General features: G+C 35.9%; 1 pseudogene; it reads right to left on the bottom strand.

Moving 5' to 3' along the window:
- Positions 1-227: 227 nt before the first annotated feature.
- On the bottom strand, positions 228-5,411 carry LOC120140613 (annotated as a pseudogene).
- Between the last annotated feature and the right edge of the window lie 3,937 nt (positions 5,412-9,348).

Below are 9,348 nucleotides of genomic sequence, written 5' to 3'. Positions count from 1 at the left end.
TATTAAATCAATTTATCATAAATATAAAACAACAAAATGAAATAACGATTTGATGAGCAAGGTCACCAAGTGGAAACTTATTTTACAGTTTGGCGGTAGAAAGAAAACATGGAGATCACTTGATAAACTTATAATACCGTAGATCTAATTCAGTAGAATTTTTTGATATTAAGCAATAAACTTTGTAATTTCCATGTTAAATCATCAACAAGGGCAAGTATGAAGAATCATAGTAACCATGACCATTTAGCAGATACGGCTGCATTTCCTTTTACTCTGTCAATAGCATAATGCATACAAGTGCTATCAGATGTTGACGTGGGAAATCCATTTAAGGATGAGGACGGAGAGCATAGTTCCGGCTGCAGCACTATATAGATCTGATCACCGGGACTATCACCGTACACATCCTGATTTCTGTGTCAAGTCCACAACGTATGTCGAATTCAAAATCTGCATAAACAAGTTTAAGATTAGAAACTACCTAGTTAAGTGTAATAAGGAGAATATAACACCATAGGCTTTAATATACCTCAAGAATTTCGTGTCCAAAGCTGCTTTCTCTAAATGCACTCCACTCCGGTTGCCTGTTCCAACAAAACTTGCCTTTAGCCGGACCAGACGAGAAATTCAAGTGGCAGACACCTCCAAACTCTGGTATATTGTCTTCTCTGAAGGGCAGTTTCCAGGGTCGTCTGCATGATCGACATCTACTTTCTCTATGTTCCCGGCATCTCCGACTGTTATGTAGACAGGTCCACAGGCATCTAATGTATAATTATGCACTCTATTCATCCTCTCATAAGCATGAACCTACTCAAAAATTAAAAAGAAAAATATCACATGGATCAATATAAGGATAACCACTGTTGTATGTTTATCTGCTCAATGCAATTTCAAACATGTAGCATTTTAGTGAGTGGAAGTCTGCAGAAATGAAGGAAAGACCATGTGTTCAAGTATAGAAAATAACAGAATAATAAAGCATAGTCGATATCGATATGAAAATTTACTTTGTTTCTGACTTACATGACCAGAAAAAAACAATATCAACACGGTATCGGTATAAAAGTTCTTCCATTTCCTGCCTCATGCATTCAAATTCCTGATAATGTGAGGAGAAACTGTTACACTACTGTGGATGCCATGCTGCTACAAGCCATGGAGTTACCGTGCAATCTACTTTGCAGAAGTCTTCCTTTAGCCAAGCATACTGAGCTCCTAGAATTGAGTTGCAGTTGCCCCATGTTATATCCAAATCTAAATTAAAAATAAATAGGATCTGCAGCCAAACATGACTGACAGCGTATTGTTCAAACCTGATCTATTGTAATCAATATACGCCCCGAGCATTACGAAATGTACCTCTGCAGCATCAAAAGAGTAATAGAAGTTACTGTTAGAACCAGACTCCTCAGCCGGAACTGCAAACCTTGTCAAGTACGATTGGAAAGTGATCCCAGCTACTTGAGGTTCAATTTCATGGTTTCCTTCAATAACCATCATAGGAACTCTTGAGATCAGTGGCTCCATGAACCTGAATTTGAAATGAGCTCGTGTTCCATCTGCGATTTAAATCCCTTCTTTAACAAGGTAAGTTAAAGAAAGTTACTTTCCCCATCCATCCCAGCGAGGTTGATAAGTCTCTCGAATCGGTGCATCTGGGAAAGCACATGAAAAGCATGGGACACCTTTCCCACCGGTCGTAAGGTACTGATCCGCGTAGGCCAGGTCTCCAAGCATTAAAATCAATGAAGGGCCATTCTTTGCCAGATGATCAATGGTTGTTGATGAATTTCTGGTTAACCCTAGTTCTCCTATAACTGTTACTCTACGAGGATAGGCATTTCCAGCAGGCGACGGCAAAGTCTCGAACACACGCTCTTCGCTCATAGCCGGAAGTGAGCTATCCCCACACTTATAGTAATACTTTGTCCCTTGTTCCAGAACTGCATGAAACATGCTGCACCCAATAAGCAGTAAAGAAACTATCAGATGCATGTGATAGTTAGTCATGTATTATACGATCAACTATAACATGGTGAATGATGGGAGAGGTATAATTCAGGAGCCCCTCAAAAGGGTACAATTGGGTATAAACAGTTGCATTTCCTCTTCTTTTCTTGGCATACTTTCCACTTTCTTTCCCATACCAAACCTCACTGGCAACTGATGTAGGATCAAGGGTAGTCACATTTGGACCAATCAGTGCATCCCCTCAACCATAATGAACAAAACACATCAACATCGAGAACGGGATCGCAAAGAAAACAAATAGCAAGTGTACCGGTAAGCCATGAAATCCGCATCGAAGATGTTGTGGATAGAGCAAGAGCAATTTGTTGTGGGAACATAAGGGTCACATTCTTCTTGAGCCTTGGATCATCCGTCAGTATGTCATCGCTGCCTCGCCGTAGAGACGGGTCGAAACGGATAGTTATGGGATCGAAGGTGCCTTCTAAAGTTGTTAGTATGTGCTTTCCGGAAACAACCTTTAGGATGTGCGGTACTTCATCAAGAGCTTTGTAAGACTGTCTCTTATGTTGTCGTTGCACAATTTAATATTTGAGTCTCCCTTTCAGGTTTTCAACTCAAATACTCCTTTGGCTTCAAGATGTTATTCAAAATTTTACGTCTTGAACCCCTCTTTATTATTTTTCCTATCATGTATTAAATATTTTAGAAAACCAATTTTTGCAAATAAAAATTAATCCTGAGAAGCGGAATGAAATCTGAAGATAGTCTCTTTCACTTTGAAATCCATGTATGACTAGAATGGACTTTTCAGGTACGTAACATAGGCCAAGGCTCACGGTTACAAAAGAAAGGGATAAATAGGCCCAAACAAGTGTTTAAGGGTAATTTAACCAAGGATCAATTCGTTTTGATGCCTTCAATCTTGCCTTGTTTGGCTTGGATCTGCTCGCTACATGTTTTTTATCTTCTTTTTCTTTTTCTGAATCCCTCTAGACTGCCCATTTTTGGGTTTTCACCCTAGAGTTCATCTCTATTTTCTTATATCTTCAGCATTTCTCGCTCTTCTTGTTGAATCTGAATCTTTGAAACAATTACATTTGATCAACCTTGTGGCTTAAGGCTCAATGAGTCACTCATCTTGAAATATTTGATTTATTTTTTTCATTTTTTTCTTTTATTCTTTTTCTCTCTTTTTCTTCTTCTTCTTCTTCTTCTTTTTCTATTTTTTCTCTTTTCTTTTTCTATCTTTTCCATGTTCTTTTTCTCTCTCTTTTTTATTTTATTTTATTTATTTTTTTATGAATTTATTGGATGAGTATAAGACTCCAATTGCTTTGAGCACCTTCTTGTCCTCTTTGTTTCTTGCATTTGGAACTTCTTTCGTTGTTATCGACTGGATTTGATCTCCAAGAACTTTGTATTTGATATGCCTTGCGGTTCTTTGTTATTCCTCTTTATCTCAAGGGGACTTGCTCCTGTAATAAAACCTAGATTGATGGTCTTCACTCATGCGAGCATATATCCTTCACCTTGCCCCTAAATTGTAGGGTGATCATTGGTTAGGGTTGAATCCGAAGAAAAATAATTCAGGCTCAAATGGAGACAACAAGGGATAAATGTTTCTCCTTTTGTGAAAGGATAAATGAAATAATGTCGTTCATCATTTATACACAGAAGTCCTTTTAAAATAAGGTATCCCCAAGGGGATGAATATTCAGGATTAACTTTTATTTACATGAAAATAATGTAATTAATGCATGATAGAATTATTTAAATCATTCCCTTTATTTTTTCTTCTTCTTGCTTCCAGTATGCCCCAAATACTCGAGCTTCTCTTCAACAAGTTGATCCATGATGCCTCATCTCGTATCTTCTTGCAGGAAGCTTCACGGACAAATGAAAGTTTTGCACTTTGAGGTCGTTCGGTTTCACTGGTATAAAGAAAAATGATGGTTTTGTATCTGAAAAGACAAATGTGTGACTTTAAAGTCATATATATGGAGAAATAATGTGTTATAAACAGATCGGCTCTACCCGAGAAGGTAAAAGTATGAATTTGGTATCTCGAACAAAAAAGGTAAAGGTATGACTTCGGAGTCTCGGATAAATATAGAGTCAAAATTTGGTTTTGGTAATAACCAAGAATTATTTAAGGTAAAAAAGATCGAGTAATTATATTTTTAGCTTTGGACGGGATATAAAATGTCTAATTTTACCACTTACCAAAGATCTATAACTCTTGAAAAATTAAAAGAATATTTAATTCACTTGGTACTCAGAGAACTTCAAGAATAAAAATTTGATCCATTGCTCATAGCCTTAAAAGTAGCATAAGTTCAATCACCAAACATTTTTTATATAAAGTAAGAAAGAAATAGCAAAAACAAACTCAAATAAGACAATGCAAGTGAAATAGAACTTTGTGACGGATAAAATGGTCTCTTCCTAATTAAAAGCCCTATTACTCATCCAACATGTGGGTGCTTAACTGGATCTTCAGGGTTGTTACAATCTGATGCCCCTCTTACTCATTAAAACCACGACTCTAAATCGATCAGATCATGTAACTTGCTCTTCGATATCCCGCAGTTCTTAATGGCATGCCCAAGCTTCATATCCATGAATTTTAAACCTTCTTTAGGTACAAACGGGGTGGCTTCAATTTACCTTCAGCATTTCTGTCACAAGATTCTCCGCGAGTTACCACCAGGATCCGTGATTAATGTATGTTAAGATGCAATATATATTATGTAATGTATGATGTATAGATGTGAATGTAAAGATGTAAAAATGCACATACGAAAATACAGAAATGGAAATGCAAAATATGCGATGCAAATGCAAGAGGTGTCATTCCAGAGTGACCATCTTAAAACAACTTTCATTGAACACAAGGGTTTCAGTAAGTCAAACAAACTTTACATACTAGGGATAGCCTTAACTCCTAACTATTTTATTTCTCTTAGAAGTCAAGTTAACTTCCTCCTATGCTCGGGTGCTGCGTTGTACTTCAATTCTCTTGTAAAGCCCACTAAATCAACCAAACTTGTGAGCCACATTGCTTGCTTGGATCATAGCTTCTTTCATATAGTTATCTTTTTCTTTCATAAGATCTTATGTGTCAATTCTCAGAGTTGTAGATAATGTTGTTTATTTTTCCTCGTATGAAAGTCTTCATTGTTATGAACTCCTTGGGCAACATTTTCAAAATTATCTACAATCTTCATCAATCTCTTGTTCCTGGCTCTAGTGGCTTCTAGCTCAACATTAATCTCATGCTTGTGGCGATGATATGAAGCTTTCATGTTGGCTATGGACATATCAAACATCTGATTCTCGACTTGGCATCTTTCCAAATCATCCATGGTTGTATTGCGTCTTCTTTCCGCAACCTGTAAAACGTGAAATGACTTCTTGGCCTGACCTTCATGCATCTTTCTATTCTTTCTCCATTGTTCAGTATCGTTTTGTTATGAACTCATTGGGCAACATTTTCAAAATTATCTACAATCCTCATCAATCTCTTGTTCCTGGCTCTAATGGCTTCTAGCTCAACATCAATCTCATGTTTGTGGCGCTGATATGAAGTTTCCATGTTGGCTATGGACATATCAAACATATGATTCTCGACTTTGCATCTTTCTAAATCATCCATGGTTGTATTATGTCTTCTTTCTGCAACCTGTAAAACATGAAATGACTTTTTGGCTTAACCTTCATGCATCTTGCTATTCTTTCTCCATTGCTCAATATCATTTTTTAATTCAGTAACCCCTTTTGTCCGCTCCTCAAAGGACGCACTTGAGTTTCGTACCTAAGTAAACCTTCTTCCTCCTGGATGCCCCCATTGATATCCTTACCTTTTAACGCTTTTGGCTCCAACCGAATAGAATAATCAGTTACCAAACCAGTTCAACCTTTCATCTCAAACTCCATGATCTAAAAGGTGATGGACTCGATGCTTGAAGGCAGTGCAATTCTCAATGGCATGTCCATGAGCTCCTCTTGAATTGGATTGAGCTGGAGTCTTCAGGTTTATTTCTCCTGACGTTGGGAGCAGAGTCTCAAATGACAACGAGTTCTAATTGTGGGGCTTCTTTTCATCTTTCTAAACTTCTACAGTTGTCACCATTTTCTTGGGATATCCAGACAACTTGTTGATATGAATGGTGATTGTGCGTGACTTCTCAGGTTTGCTAGGATTAGTTTACTCTAAAGTAGTCCATTGTGTATTTGATGTCACATGATCGTTTTCATCGAGCTCTTTTCTTTCTCTTGTAGAAGTCTCTTTTCTCTTGGCCAGAACAACTAATATATTCATCCTCTTGGACATTTGCTCTCTTATCTCTCTTATCACCTTTTTCTCTTCGTCGGACATACGATCTTTGGGTGCATAGCTCTCCACTATCCTCGGAGTCTCCTCAAGATGATATTCCCTAGTTGTGTTATAGTTTACTTGACTGTAAAACCCTTTGTCCATTATGAAAGCCTTTTACTGTGATGACCACTCACAAATCAACACGTTTTGATTATGTCATGATCATGCGATGCAAGCAAAAAGAAAAACAATCATAAAAACAAGTTAGTAAAAATGATATAACAAGATTATTATAGAAGCAAATAGCAAAATTGATAAGATAATGCAAATGCAAATACATTGGGTGCTAATTCCAAAAGCGATCATCGTAGAACAACCTTCATCAGACTATAAGCGCTCCTTACACTAGACTGACGAGCTTCGTTTTCTTCATTTACTCGATCTAGGCCTTTCTCGGGATTTGATGTTGTCTTTGTAGTCGTTGTTGGACTACTCAAAGTGTTGACCCACATTTCTTCGTTTTAATTCACCCATTGTGATTATGGGATCTCTAGACTTCCATTTCTGTGGCATTCTCCAAGAGGAAAATGGTCTTTAATCTCGCGAAGGATCTTCTTACTATTGACCCAACTATCGTTTGGCTATTTAATATCATCTTGATCTTTGTTTAATGAGAATATTTGATCAACTTTGAGCTTTTCCCCTATCTATCAATTTTGTTTGTAAGTTGTCGCCCTTACAGTTTTGACTACCTAGTTATGGAACTCTTATGTCGATATGAAAGCTTTCTGATTAGATCAATCACTTGTGAATTAATACCTTGTTTGGTTACGATGTGAAAATGCAAATGTAAACATAAGGAAGAAAAAATAAGATAACAAAAGAAATTATTAGTACCATTTAACCAAAAAGAAGAAGAAATCTTTACAAAAGGAAAAGATCCTACCCAACATGGTATATACCCTGACATGCTTTTATAACAGTTCTACCCAGACATGTTTTCTACCCCCATGCTTTGTTCAACAGATAAATCCTAACCTCATGCCACCTAGTTCGCATGCTTGTTTGAAAAAAAATGAACCTAACCGCATACTCTTCTAGTTCTCATGTTTTTTCAAAATAAATAAATAAATTCGAGAAGAAGGTTAGAGTGAGTTTCCCCTTTGTGACTTTTAAAGAACCATAAACAGAAATTTAGTATGAAACAAGTAAGGTTTTGGTACTACTAACAGGGTCCTCGAATTATCCTTTGCTAATGCCCCCTTGAGCCTGCGAGACCCTCTATCCTCACCCATTATAGGCTTAAATGAATTGAGTTCAATTCGAGAGGATGCATTTCCCTATGTCCATGTGAGGAAACTCAATGTTTAACTCGTAAACATGAGGCATATGTACCCCAGAGGTTACTTGCTAAAGCTCATGCGGAGAAAAATAATTTTTCTCACGTAAGCGTAGCGTTCACCCCTACCTAACGGGACAAAGCATAGTTAAAAGGCTCTAAGTATCGAACGGTTATAGTGCGAGTGGGGGGAAACTCACAATCCTTCGCCTCGATCCAAAAACAAATAGACCAAAACAAAACTAAAAAATCTGAAACATGTAAATCACATGTTAGCACAACTAATAAATAAAAGATGTACAATGTGATGCAACCAAAATATGAGGATAAAAATTTAAATATCATTCGAATTTACCATTTTCAACTAAAAAGATGACGTATAATCAATTACATCACAACTCTCTAAGGTCCCCAGCGGAGTCGTCAAGCTGTCGAAATGATCCTTAAGCTTTTTAGGGTTATGAAGGGGATCGATCCAATTTAATCTTGGGAAAAGGTTGGGTTTTAAAATAAAACAAATAAATATTTTTGGAGTTTCCATCGACCTTTGGGTTAGGTAGGTCGAATACCTAAGAATACCTTTTAAAATAATTTTAAGAAAAATAATTTTAAAAGATAAAAATTGATCTACGTTTAACCAGAAATTCGTTTGAAAAGGGTTCGGGAGTCGATTATGTTTGGGAATGATTAACACCCCCACAACGCCCAAAATTGGTACCTAAGCGATTAAACGTCATATAAATATTGAAATTGGCAACTTCAAATATACATTTAAATTATGATCATTTTAAAAAAAATAAAAGGGTTGTTATTTTGCGCGAACAATTCTCGAAATTCCTTCCTTGTCAGTTAAGGGGCATTTCCATGGATTCCCCATACAAAATATTATTGCCCAAATTTTTAGATAAAATAGATATATTAAATAACAAATTCATTTGAATCTAAAAGGTACTATTTTGTTCGAAAAAATCTTGGAAACACACTCCTTGTTAGTTAAGGCGCGTTTCTATCAATTCCTCGAGTAAAATAATATTTGAAAATATTACAACTAGTGGGACATTAACAAATATATAAATGATGGACCAAAATAATAAAAATGTTAACTTTAGGGATTAAACTATACAACCAACAAGAAATCAGGGCAACCATTGCAAATATTTCATAGATTAGGTGCTGCAATCGTAAATAAACCAAATTTAATCATCCATGACCAAGATGGAATTCATTAAAATAAGGCACTCAAATTAAAATATTTCTAAAAAATAAGATAACAAGTGAAATAGGACTGAAATGAAATAAAAATAAAAACAATATCCAAATCATAAACCATTAGTGACCAAAATGTATAAATTGAAGATATCATATCTAAATTATAATTAAATAATAAACAGAACCCAAACAATGGTTAAAATGAATAAAAATAAAAACCAGTGACAAAATTTGAATAAATCACAATAATAAAAATGACTAAATGGAAACAAGCACAAATTATAATACCAAATTACAGAAATAAAATAAACAAAAGACTAGTGACCAAAATAGAAAAACACACATGAAGTAGAGGGATCTGGAAGAAAATAAAAGGTTAGTGCGCAAAAATAAGAAGGGAAAATCACTAAATCAGTCCCTAAGTATTTTAAAAAAATTTGAACAGTCACTAAACATGACCAAAATGCAAAACACGCCTAAAAGTACAGGTACCAAACAACAATTA

This window comes from Hibiscus syriacus, unplaced genomic scaffold (assembly GCF_006381635.1).
Source record: "Hibiscus syriacus cultivar Baekdansim isolate YM2019G1 unplaced genomic scaffold, ASM638163v2 tig00002237_pilon, whole genome shotgun sequence".
NCBI classification, from domain to species: domain Eukaryota; kingdom Viridiplantae; phylum Streptophyta; class Magnoliopsida; order Malvales; family Malvaceae; genus Hibiscus; species Hibiscus syriacus.
Note: the sequence above shows the minus strand (reverse complement) of the source record. Positions and strands in the feature narration are given on the sequence as shown.